Source organism: Halichoerus grypus, chromosome 5 (assembly GCF_964656455.1).
Source record: "Halichoerus grypus chromosome 5, mHalGry1.hap1.1, whole genome shotgun sequence".
NCBI classification, from domain to species: Eukaryota; Metazoa; Chordata; class Mammalia; order Carnivora; family Phocidae; genus Halichoerus; species Halichoerus grypus.
Window position 1 is genome coordinate 84,290,380 of NC_135716.1, and position 14,068 is coordinate 84,304,447.

Below are 14,068 nucleotides of genomic sequence, written 5' to 3' on the forward strand. Positions count from 1 at the left end.
TCATACCCTTTCCACATCACCTATCTGCACCTACTCTTCTCATTCCTCTATTGTGGCATCCTGATTTACTTGCTTAATTTAAAGTTCACAATTTGCAAGTCTGTCTTTCATGCTGTCTTCCACACACTTCCCTAAAGTTAAGGAAATCATTGCTAGTATTCATTTATAAGACCCCACAGTGCAATGCCTACAGCATTTACATGTGGAACATTGGGGCTGCAGTTCAAAAGTCTCAGATTCATTCATTCATACATCCAACAAACACTGATGACTATAATTTGTTAGGCACTGTGCTGGCACTGAAGGGTTACAGAGATAGGGTGTCCACTACCAAAAATTCACAATCTATGGAGCAGGAAGATGATCACAATTCCATGTGATGGGTCCAAAAGAACAAAGTGTTTGCAAATACAAGTGAAAAATAGCCACTAACTTTCACAGAGCACTTAGTGTACACTGGGTACAATGCTGAGCGCTCACATGCCTATTCCATGCAATCCTCTCATGAGTCCTCATAAGTTAGGTGCTTTTTATCATCCCCATTTTACAAATGAGAAAACCAGGGCATGAAGAGATTAAATAACTTCCCCCAAAGTAACAAAAACAGAATTCAAATCCAGTCCTGACTTCCAGAGTCCATGTTTTTGAATCACTTTATTGCCTCCCAAGCCAATGAAAAGAGCCTACTTAATGAGTACTATAATTCATGGAGCAGAATCCGGCATATAACTGCCAAGTCTACCAGTCTTTGCTAAAACAGCTACACGCAAGACATGATGCTAGTATGATGGGGGGCACGATCATGAACCAAACTGTTCCGCCCCTCAGGGAGCTCACAGTCTACTGAAGGAAGTGATAAATATAAGCCAATACATTTAATCCAAAGAATACTATGACAGGCTTATAATCAAGCATAAGGTCCAGAGGAAGAAAAAATTATATCTGACTGGGGAATGCTAGTTGGATTCTTGCTGAAAGAAGCATTTGGCCTGGGTATTAGGGATGAGTAGGCTTTAGAGAAATGTAGGTGAGCAGGTAGAATGAGGGTCACCAGGCTTAACAGCATTAGGCATGAGAGCTCTGACTATGGCTTTTAATTGATTGTCATCATAACAGGAAAGTAATGAACTGTGATTGCTTTAAGAAAAAATAAAACAGGGGCGCCTGGGTGGCTCAGTTGGTTAAGTGGCTGCCTTCGGCTCAGGTCATGATCCCATGGTCCTGGGATCAAGCCCCACATCAGGCTCCCTGCTCGGTGGGGAGCCTGCTTCTCCCTCCCTCTCTCTGCCTGCCTCTCTGCCTACTTGTGCTCTCTCTCTATCTCTCTGTCAAATAAATAAATAAAATCTTTAAAAAAAAAGGAAAGAAAAAAAAACAGCCTAAAGCATCACACCAAAAGTAAAGACAACAAAAGTAAAAATTGATAAATTGGACTACATCAGAATTAAAAATTTCTGTGCATCAAAGGGCACAATCAATAGAGTGAGAAAGTAACCCACAGAATGTGAAAAAAATATTTGCAAAATGTATATCTGACAAGGGATTCATATCCAAAATGTACCAAAAAAACTCCAAAACTCAACAGCACAAAAGCCCCAAACAATCCAATTAAAAAGTGTGTAAAAGATTTAAAAAGACATTTCTCCAAAGAAGGTACACAAACAGCTAACAAGCCACATGAATAGCTGCTTAACATCACTAATAATTAGGGAAATGCATATCAAAAGCACAATGAGGTAACACCTCACACACAGTAGGATGGCTACTATTAAAAAAATTTAAAAATTTTTTAAAAACAGGAAACAACAAGTTTTGACAAGGATGTAGAAAAACTGGAACCCTGTGTACTGCTAGTGTGTATGTAAAATTGTGCAGCCATTATGGAAAACAGTATGGCGGCTCCTCAAAAAATTAAAAATAGAATTATCATATGATCCAGCAATTACACTTCTGGTTTTATATCCAAAAGAACTGAAAACAGGGTCTTGAAGAGATAGTTGTACATTCATGATATAGCAACACTATTCACAATAGCCAAAAGATGAAAATAACCCACATGTCCATTGATGGATGAATGCATAGACAAAATGTAATATACACATAAATGGAATATTATCAAGACTTAGAAAGGAAGGAAATTCTGACAGATACAACAACATGGCTGAACTTCAGGGACATTAAGCTAAATGAAATATTATATGATTACATTCATATGAGTTATCCAGAGTAATCAAATTCATAGATACACAAAGTAGAATTATGATTTCCAGGGGTTAGGGATAGAGGGTGATTTTCATGAGTACAGAGTTTCATATTTTCAAGATGAAAAGAGTACTGGAGATTGGTTGCACCACAATGTGAATGTACTTAACGCTACCAAACTATATACACTTAAAAATAATTAAGATGGTAATTTTTATGTTGTATATATTTTACCACAATTAAATTTTTTTAATTGTTTTAATTTAAAAAAGGCAAAGCAATCTTAGTTTAAATTAACAGAAGTAATGTCCAGATAGGAAGGAAATAGAACTCTCTGCCCTGCACTGCTCAGTCCAGACATAATGAGTGGCAGGGCAACATGGAATTCTTCCAGAGGAGTAGGATGAGGACTTCTCTCCTAGGAAGACTTAAAGGATGTTAAGATGGTCCCATAGAATAAGGAGCAATTCCACATTGCTTGAGAGTAGGACTAGAGACAACAGGTACAAGTCAAAAGGAAGGCAATTTTACCCAATTTAAATTGGAAATTTAATTTGGAATTGGAAATATCCTTATATTTATAGCAGAGTCCACTGCTTTAGGAGGTAGTGATCTTCTCATCACCAGCCTGCCTAAGAGTCTGTGTGACCATCAGTCAGGGTCACTGCAGAAACACTTCTGCTGTAGATGGATCTTGAGTTGGATGATTTCTAAGTTGAACTAGATGATCCAACTCTAAGATTCTTTGATGTAAAGGGGTCACCTTACATACCCACATAAGCCAGAAATCTCTGCCTTGGCATCCTTGCCAAATCGTTTCCCACACTCTGTCAAAACCTGGTTTAAAAAACAGTAAAGCTCTGAGATATTTTCACTCATGTGTCTTACTCCCACCTATGATGTAGCTGGATGAGGTAGAGGTGAGTCAGATGAGAAATGAAAAAAGCCACAACTCACAATTAGTCCTTCCATGTGTCTGAGCAGAGCATCCAGGGGCTGTGAACCACACCACAGTGGCTCTCTTGGGTATGACCAGTGGTCCATGCAGTCACTGCTTGTACACTCCCTATGAAAAAGGTGGAGGGAGAGAACAACTTTCACACACATTAGGATGACAGTTCACAAGCAGCTCATTGTGCTTTCACTTCTGCAAATTTGTCCAGGCTCTTCTGGAAAAAATCAGCACTCCCAACCCTATCAACCTCATCATCCCACATAATCCCACATATTTATAAACCATAATGTCCTAATTCTTCTCTCTTCATTTGACTTTGAAGTTCAAAGTTGTGGTCCACTGTTTTTTAGAAAATTCCCTCCAAAAAAAGGTAGGAATTTCAAGATGACTAGGAGCCACATTCAGGAGATATAAGAGGAAAGAGCTTGAAGTAAGATTCAATAAACTACCAAAACCCTCTCCTCTTTAGGATTTATGCCCTTTGAGAGAAAACAAAAAAAAAGCCAGGAAGCTAAAGAGCCATTGCCCCACAGGAATTAATAAGAGTTTTCACCATAATGGATTAAATAAAACCCGATAAACAAACAGGAAATCAGAGTAAAGAAAGGAGTCAGACTCCTTGACCTACTGGGTCTCCACCAGTTCAAAATATCTTGCCCATTGATAAGTAAATTTTATTCATTCATTCATTTACTCATTTATTCAAGAACCACCTAGGCACCAGGGATACAGTAGTTTTGAAAATCAGACAAAAAAAAACAGACAAAAAAACATGGTCCTCATTGAATTTCAATAGGAAATAAATAAAATACATATTACATCAGATAATGACAAGTGCTACAGGGGAAGAAGTAGTGGAGGAAGATAAGGAATGTTGAGGGTCATGATTTTAAATAAAGTGGTCAGGAAGGGTCTCCTGAGAAAGCGAAATCAGAACAAAGACCTAAGAAGGGAACAAAGTAAATGAACACCTGGAGAAGAGCGGTCCAGGCCTAGGGAACAGCAGCTATAAAAGCTCTAAGACAGCAGCACACCAGGTGAGTTTAGGAACAGCAAAGAGACAAGTGGCTACAAAATGTGTAAGGGGTGAGTCACAGGAAATGAGATCTGAGAAGTCACTCTGCATATCCACTAATCATGCAAGGTCTAGTAAGCTTAAGGATTTTAGATTTTCCTCAGAGCAAGCTGGAAAGCCATCAGATGGTTTTGCCGCAATCCTTTCTCACTTCCTGCACACACCTAGGATGTGTCCCTTATATGTTTGGAGCCCACAGATCTGAACTGGATGCTACTGACCCAAATAGCATCCTATGCTTGTGCAGGCTGTCATCTGACTCTTGGTCCCTGCACAAAGGTCCAGAAGTCCTGTCACCTGGGAGCAACATCCTCAGGGATGCTGAGGTTAACCAGCATGATCCCACAAAAGACGTTGGCTGCCTAATCACAACAGCCCACTAAACCCCCTTTTAGGGAGGCAGAAAAGAAACAAAACAGTTTCTGTCTCTAAGAAGTTTATAATCCAGTTAGAAAATCAAATGAATGCACACACGCACCCGCGCACACACACACACACATACACACGGGCTTTGCTTGTAGAGCAACTTATTCACAAGTGTAAAATTTTATACCACATGTATAGCTTTCTTATAATCTCACACACAAATCTTACATGAACCCTTCAAAGTATAGTTATGAATACTTTACAGATAAAGAAACTGGTGACTTCCCCCAAAAGTTTCAGCTAATTAACTTGTAGCAGAGTCAGGATTTGAACCCAGATCTTCAGAGTCCAAGTCCAGGGCTCCAGGCACTGCCCCAGAGCTGGGTCATCTCTGATGAACCACTAAATGTATGAGGGATTATCTAAAGAGAAGTCCTCAGAATCTGGCAAAATTAATCAGATCTTTGGAGGACGAGCTTTGAGCCAAGTCTTATATATGGAACTGAAGTGGACTGGTATCCTGGCAAAAGGCAGGAATCTGGGTATCTAGAGTAGTTTGAGCAGAGATACAGAGGACCATCTCCCAATTTAATGCGAGAAATAGCCAACAGATTGGGTGCTTGTGGGAAAGGGTCATTTTAGGAACTGACTAAAGACTCTGTAAAAGAGGGTGTTCACTCCTTTCTTCCAGACCTCTCACACCTTTAGCACCCATGACCCCTTCTCTCCAGGCTCTCCTTCTCCTCAGGAAACTTAGGCTCCTTCACAAACTGGTCCTCCCCATCTGTCTCCTCCCATTCCTCTTTCTGTATGCCAAGTGCTTCTCTACCATGGCTGCCACTTCATCATCCAGCAAGTTCTAAAAAGAGGGTGGGGGGCACCTAGATCCCATTTCCAGAATTTCTAATGTTACTGTGATGTGACCCAAGCTATCTGGATTGTTAGAGTCCCCCCACCCCGTCCGTGATTCTAATGCACAGCCCAGGTGAGAACCATTGTGCCCCCCCCACCAACACACACACACAGCCCACTCAATTTCATCTCTTCTTGAGGCTACAACCATCTCATTCCTGCTAATGGTTTCCAAATCCCTGTCTCCAGCCCAGACTTTACTCCTGGCTTCCAGACCTATGTGTCCTATTGCCTCTTGGGCCTTCTTATTGGTGTCTCACAGGCACTCAACATGCTCAAAATTGATGTCTTCCTCTCGTGTCCCTCTCCCTGCTATCTATCTGTCCAGAGGCTCCAGACAAACCCAAACCTCCTCCTGATTCCTTCCTCTTTCTTGTCTTCTATATCCAATATGTCAGCAGGCTTTACAGGTTTCTACTTCTTAAAACCTGATTCAGGGGCACCTGGGTGGCTCAGTTGTTAAGCGTCTGCCTTCGGCTCAGGTCATCATCCCAGGGTCCTGGGATCAAGCCTCACATCGGGCTCCCTGCTCAGTGGGAAGCCTGCTTTTCCCCTGCTTCTTCCTCTCCCACTCCCCCTGCTTGTGTTCCTGCTCTAGCTATCTCTCTCTCTGTCAAATAAATAAATAAAATCTTTAAAAAAAAAAAAAAACTGATTCAAATGATTTTCTCCAGCCCAACTGTAAATACCTTAGTTTAAGCCTCCATTTCTCAACTATTTCATTGCAATGGATACCGAAGTGACTTTGTCATCTCCTATCCAGCCCTCCCTCAATCCATTCTCAGTGTTTCTGCCATAGTGACGTCTCCAAAATGCAAATCTAAGTATGTCATCAAGTCCTCTCCTGTCTTAAATCCTATAATGGCTCTCCATAGTCTATAGGATAAAGTCTAAATTCCTTACCTTTGCCCATAAAATCCTTCATGATCTTTCCTGCTTTGCTTTCCCACCCTCGTCTCTTATCCCTCCCTATCTCACACCCTACCCGCAACTTGTCTCACAGGATTCGATATAAGCCCCACCTTCTCTAAGCTGCCCTCCTTGAGCCTACTGTCTGGGTGACGTGCCCCTTCAATGTACTCCCACAACACCCTCTACCATAGCTTTTATTATCCTGGATTAAAATAATGGGTTGACCTGCATGACTCCCTGACCACACTGTAATCTCCTCAAGGGTTGGGACCAGGTATTATTCCTCTTTGTATCCCCGGTTCTTCACACATCACAAGTGTTTAATTAAGATTTGTTGAATAAACGAATGAATGAATGATGGATGGGGAAGGCCAGCTGGCAAAGAGAGTTGAACAACTGACTGTTAATTGTATATTTAGCGATAGACAGTCACTGTAGGATTCTTAATCAGAAAAGTAGCATAATAAAAATAGTACTTGAGGAAGAATATTTTGATAATAGATTATATGGTATAGACTGGACACCAGATAGTGGGATGTTGGGCAAATCACTAAGCTTTATGAGCAGCAGCTTCTTCATCTAAAAAAAACTGGAGTATTATTACCTGTGGTACCTGTTTCATAAGGCTTTTGCAAGAATAAGATAAAATTTGTAATAACTTTCTGAAGCCATAAATCACTATACAAATGTATGAAATTAAGATTATGTGGAAACAAGAAGTGTAGCCACCAAAAAATTTTTAGTAAAATCCAAAGCAGTGAGGCACAGTGGCAAACACAGTGGCTGAATGGGACATCAGACTAAAAAGCTTCTGCACAGTGAATGAAAAAATCAACAAAATGCAAAGGCAAACTACTGGATGAGAGAAGATATTTGCCAATCATACATTCAATAAGGGGTTAATATCCAAGATACATAAAGAACATACAGGGGCACCTGGGTGGCTCAGTCGTTGAGCGTCTGCCTTCGGCTCGGGTCATGGTCCCGGGGTCCTGGGATCGAGCCCCGCATCGGGCTCCCTGCTCATTGGGAAGCCTGCTTCTCCCTCTCCCACTCCCCCTGCTTAAAAAAAGAACATACAAGTCAATAACAGATAAAATCTGATTTAAAAATGGACAAAGAAACTGACATTTTTTTCAAAAAAGATATACAGATGGCAAACAGACAAATGAAAAGATGCTGAACATCACTCATTATCAGGGAAATGCAAATCAAAACGACAATGAGATATCACCTCACACATGATGGAATGGCTAGTATCAAAAAGACAAGAAATAAATGTCGATAAGGATGTAAAGAAAAGGGAACCCTCATGAATTGTTGGTGGGAATGTAAATCGGTACAGCCACCATAGAAAACAGTATAGAGGTTCTTCAAAAAATTTAAAATAGAGTTACCATATGATCCAGCAATCCCACTACTGGGTATCTATGCAAAGAAAACAAAAATATTCATTTGAAAAGATATCTACACCCCTATATTCACTACAGCGTTACTTACAAATAACCAAGACAAGGAAACAGCCTGGTATCTATCAATGGATGAATGGATAAAGAAGATATGGTATATATACATATGCATATATATACATATATGTATGTAAATATATGTACACTTTATTTACATATGTTCATTTATTTTATTTATACACATACACACAGACACACAGACACACAACAAAATACTACTCAGATAAAGAAGAATGAGATCTTGCCATTTGAAACAACATGGATGGACTTAGAGGGTATTACACTAAGTGAAATAAGTCAGACAGAGAAAGACAAATACTTCATGATTTCACTTATATGTGGAATCTAAAAGATAAAACAAAATAAACAAAACCCAGCCTCACAGATACAGGGAACAGACTGGTGGCTGTCAAAGTGGCAAGGGATGGGGGACACAGAATAGGTAAAAGGGATCAAGAAGTACAAACTTCCAGTTATAAAATAAATAAGTCATGGGGATGTAATGTACAGCATGGGGAATATAGTCAGTAATGTTCTATTAACTTTGTAAGGTGACAGATGGTAACCATACTTACTGTGGTGATCGTTTTACAATGAATACAAATGTCGAATCACTATGTTGTACACCTGAAACTAATATAATTTTGTATGTTAATTACACCTCAATTAAAATTTTAACAAAGAATGTGGGCTGAATGTCATGTGACCTTGGGCAGGTCACTTGGCCTCTCTATGCCTCATTTTCCTCATCTGCCAAATATGAATACCATACTCATAGGTTTATTATGTTATTTTTGTATCTAATATAGAGCATGACAAATGGAAGGCATTCAATAAATTATAGTTTCTCTTCCCTCCTGAGCAACCACTCTGCACTTATCACTCTGAGATATGATCCCAAGCCTCTGACACAGGGACCAGAGCCCAGAGAAAAGGAGGGTAGGTGGAGAGCTGCACTTACTGAGACTTGTACTAGTACTTAAGTAGAACAAGAGATGGGGAACTCTTTGCAACCAAGTGAGAACCACAAGGAGATAATGGGCTAAATGATGCCTTAAATAAATGAATTATGTCAAAGATAAATGATGGATGGGAGGAGGCAACAAAATAGCTCTGGAACTGGGTTTCCAAGCAAGCAAGTTCATGGAAGGGAATGGGCTAGATGGTGTGGGGTCTGGGAGTGAGGTCAGGGGAAAAGAATCCCTCCCTCACATCCTCCTTCTCCCTTGTGCTCATGAGTCACCCTGCAGCCCCAGGCAAGTCCATCCCACCTCTGCCTCCATCTCATCCTCAGGAAAATGGGCATCATAACAATATACACATAGCAGAACACTGAAATGGTTCAGGTTCCTGAGAGCAAAAAGCCTCTGAGATGCCAGATCCTAATGATCAGAGATAAAGAATAGTCTAAGACACCAGTCCTAGATGTCCTGGGCACATGATAAGAAAAGGCCAATGGCAGGACAAATGTCCAGCAAACATGTCTCAATTTCAGCAAGTAGGTTTTTTGGCAATTTTCATAAAGAGACTTTGCCAGAATCCTGACACATAATAGAAAAAAGATTTAATGCAGAAATATAACATCAGACTGAACACCCCACAACTAGAGAAGATGACTATCAACTGATAGATAAAGGACAAAGATAAAGGACAGAGAGGAAGATAGATAGATAAAGGACAGAGAGGCAAATCTCCTGAGTCACTGAGCTTTCAAGGAGGGTGATGTTCCAGGCAACACTTAGTGAAAGCAAGAGTCTGTGAAGGCCCATAAGCAGCTCCATGAGCAGGCATCTCTTCCTGACCTCATTTCTCTCTCCTTGGGATCTGATTTCCGGGGATCTATTCCCAGGATTCTGCATTTAGATGTCAAGGGAAGGGAAAAAAAAATGGAGATACATTAAAAAATTCTCTTCTTGCTTTTTTCCTCTAGGCTCAAAGCTTATATGATCTCATTTCTTCTAGCACCCCCACCCCCAAGAGGAAGGGAGGAAGCAGGAGTCATTATCTTAATTTCATACATAGACACTCAGGACCTGGTGAGTTTAAGTGACTCACCTAAGGTCATAGAGAATACAAATGTCTAAGCTGGACCCACAGCAGGAACCTTGCCCCCCACCCTGCCAGCTCCCAATTTACCACATGGCTAGCCAGAGCTATTTAAAAATTAACTGTTCCTTAAAAAGATACATTTTTACCCCCTGACACTACCATGTACCAAAAATATCTAAATGCACAGTTCTGGGAGGAAATTTGGTGGGGATAACACAAGGCTATTCTTTTTTTTCTTTTTAAGATTTTATTTATCTGAGATAGAGTGAGAGCAAGAGAGAGAGAGAGAGCACAAGCAGGGGGAGAGGGGCAGAGGGAGAGGGAGAAGCAGACTCCCCGCTGAGCAGGGAACCCGATGCGGGGCTCGATCCCAGGACCCGGGATCATGACCTGAGCCGAAGGCAGATGCTTAACCGACCGAGCCACTCAGGGGCCCCAACACAAGGCCATTCTTATGTTGAAAAATTATTGGTACAAATGATTTCAAAATGTTGCTTATCATATAGTACAACCTGCATGATCCGTACTCCTAAGACCTGTGTGATAAGTTATGTCCAAACACATACCCCATAATCAATACTCATTTATTAAATTACAGTTGGCATAATGAGCCAGGGCAAAAATGAAAAGTTCAGCTCAGGAGATGCGTGGTTCATCTCCTGGCCTTGGGTACAAGCTCATGCCTAGAAGGTTCATGCAGTAAGAATGATCTCTCACCTACGCTTCCCATGAGAATTATGAGGGGAGCATTTTCTCCCCTCCCATGACTCCACAGAGTGCAGTGAAGTCCCATAAAGAGCCACTGAAAGAAGGAAGGGGACTGTGAACTGCCCGTCTGAGTGCTTGAGAATCTCAGCTTGAAGTTCCTCAGGGGTATTCCATGCAATGTCACTGTCAGAAGGCAGAGCAAAGGAAAAAATAGAACTGGTGGTCTTTGAGTTTCAGATACGGTTTACACTAGAGTTCCCCTTTGGAAACTCACAACACACAGAGGCTTTGAGAAGTCCTACTGTACAAGACTAATAAATAATGTGTCTCAATATGCTTAACCCTGAGTTTCCAATTAATGTTAATGTTAGAGCCTGAAGTACCTGGTTCCCTAGGAAGATCCTATGAAACCAATGTTTTAACTAGAGACCCTCTACGGAGAATGAAGGGATATCATAATGCTAGCTCCAAACAAAAGAGAGCCATCTCGTGATTCTCATGTGGCCAGTAATTAATTAGCATGATCAAAACCACCCACTACCTGGGCCCCTCTCTAAATGCCTGGAACTTGAAATCACTCATTCAAGACCAACCCCTTCTTTTGGAATGTAGAGGAAAATTTAGCACACAAAAAAGGGAGAACCACAGAAGGGGAATAGGAATGACTGAGCTCTTCTATTTTTGATTGATCAATTCTGGACACCAAAACCAAAATTCACACTGGAAGACAAATTTCAAACAATGCATCCTACTACCTTCCAGACCCCACGGTATTATTTTATTAGCTCTAAATTTCCCTGTTTCCCACATCAACAGATTGGCCCAAAGGAGCAGACCACATCTGGCCAAGCCAGCTAGTCGGAACACCAGCTCAGCTGCTGGGTGACCTCTGGCAAAAACCTTAACCTCACCATGGCCCTGTTTCCACATCGGGAAAGCAGAGGCGGCAGCCCTTCCATAGGGTTAGGCTGGATAGGGAACAACTAATAAAAAGAAGGTTGTAAAACACTTGGCAATACATTCAGTGTCCTGTAAAATCTTAATGATTATAATCAAGCTGTGGCTAGAAGTCTGCGAGGTCCACACATGACATTCAGCAATCACTGTGCTGGTATCTGATAACAGGACACTCTCAGCCTCAGTGCATCAGCTGCACAAACTGGTCCAGACAGACTCTAGTTTCTTCACACAAAGTTGCCAGGGGAAAAATATCACAGAAGTCAAGTTGTCTTCCAGGTCTCATGGGAAACAAGATCCTCACAGCCTCCCCACAAAAACCATGAACTTCTGTGTACTCGTGGCTGAGGGAACAGCCTTCGTGAAACTGATACCTGCTGCAAAGGGCTGCCCCACTATACAGCATGTGTTTGTTCTAACCATATCACAGTGTTGTCACCTCCACATAGGCAGCAAAGAACTAAAGTAGCACTGAAGATGGTAAAGAGCATGGGTTTTAGATTCAGATAGAGCTGGATTCAAATCCAGCCTTGCCACTTGCCAGCTCTTCAACCCTAGAGAAGTCACTTCACATCTCAAATGCAGTCTCTCCACCTACAAAATGAGTCTAAGCATGCTCACCACACAAAACCAGTTAAGAATGAGAGACAACAGCTACTATCATGTCTGGCTCACAGTGATGATGATGGTGGTGATGGTGGTGGTGATGGTCACAGAAACACAAAAAAACTCTTCACCACCATGCCACATAGGCCAAACTCCCTCCACCAAACTGGAGATGTAGGATAGAGGTATCTCTCATCCATCTTTTCATTCTCAGTACCTGGCCCAGTGCTCAGTAAATTTGTTTAGACTTAACTGATTATATGATGCTGAGTGCAGATGATCAAGCTGAAATATGGCAGATGCTTGGGTTAGAAAGATGAGGTCTCCTCCAGGAGCCATTGTCTAAATATGGGCAAAGCCAGTCCACTTAGCCCTGCCTAGGCTGGGGCCCCAGGCAATTTCCTCACTGCTGCAAATTCTGCTTAGACAAGTCCTTATCTGAATAATAATAGCAGAGGAAGCTCAGACTGGCTCAGGTGATACTCTTGGAACTGCTTTTAAATTATAGATATGAAATTAGCCCCTTGGTGAATATAATTTCTTTCTCCCAACCTTTGTTTCAACTCTCCAAAAGAAACCACTGACTAGGCCATTGTACAAAGAAGTAGGATATTAGTTTTATTGTCATTACCCTTGTCCTCCCCATCTTCATTCCCTCATGTCCTGGACAATCCAGCCACCCATTTCACACTCCCAGCAAAACTTAAAAAATAATATTATGCTCTCCCTCCTATCTCATGGTTCATCCTAACTTCTCTCACGTGCTCCTCTTCCTCCTAATCTCCTAAAGTCCTAAAAAGCGACTTCTAAATTGAGAGGGAAACAAACCATAAGAAACTCTTAACTATAGGGAACAAACTGAGGGTTGCTGGAGGGGAGGTGGGTGGGGGGATGGGGTTACTGGGTGATGGGCATTAAGGAGAGCATGTGATGTGATGAGCACTGGGTGTTATATGCAACTGATGAATCACTAAATTCTACCTCTGAAACTAATATACTATATGTTAATCAAATTGAATTTAAATAAAAATAAATAATTTTTAAAAAGTGACTTCTTCTAAACTCTTATAGGTCTATTTTCCGATCACGGTACTTATATATGGTCTTGTATATGACACAAAAATGCAATTCATTCATTCTCTCAATCAACAAATATTCCCCAAGTCTCTGCTGTATAACAGGCACGGGGAATACAACAGCAGACAACAGATATGGAACCTGCTTCCATGGAACCTGTATCATACTCAGTTCCTTCCTAAATGAATGGATGGATGGTTGAAACCAACATCTCTTCTGTAAGGCCAAACCATGATAGGACCAAGGAGAGTTTATCAGAGAGTGATAACTCTCCAATATAGTCTGACTGGTCAGCTATATTTCTCAAAACAGACTTTGCCCGTTCCTACTCAGCTTTCCACACACTGCCTAGAATGCCTCCCCATTCCACCTGGCCCACCTGAAATCCCCTCATCTTTTTTTTTAAACATTCTTTTTTTTTATTTTTTTAAAGATTTTATTTGTTTATTTGAGAGAGAGAATGAGATAAAGAGAGCAAGCATGAGAGAGGGGAGGGTCAGAGGGAGAAGCAGACTCCCTGCTGAGCAGGGATCCCGATGCGGGACTCGATCCTGGGACTCCAGGATCATGACCTGAGCCGAAGGCAGTCGCTTAACCAACTGAGCCACCCAGGCGCCCAAAGATTCATTTTATTTATTTTGGAGAGAGAGAGCACGGGGAAGGGCAGAGAGAGAGAGAGAGTACAAGCGGACTCCACACCGAGCACAGAGCCAGACACGGGACTCGATCCTACCACCCTGAGATCATAACCTGAGCCGAAACCAAGAGTCAGCTGCTTAA

The 14,068-nt window shown here is 41.4% G+C and overlaps 1 long non-coding RNA gene across 2 annotated transcripts in view; it reads right to left on the minus strand.

The window, feature by feature from the left end:
• The window catches only part of LOC118552378 (uncharacterized), a 604,572-nt gene that overhangs the window by 391,405 nt on the left and 199,099 nt on the right, over positions 1-14,068 (minus strand). For both annotated transcript variants that reach the window (XR_013447914.1, XR_013447915.1), the window contains one exon: positions 3,160-3,268. This is a non-coding gene — a long non-coding RNA (uncharacterized LOC118552378). The remainder of the gene's footprint in view (positions 1-3,159; positions 3,269-14,068) is intronic.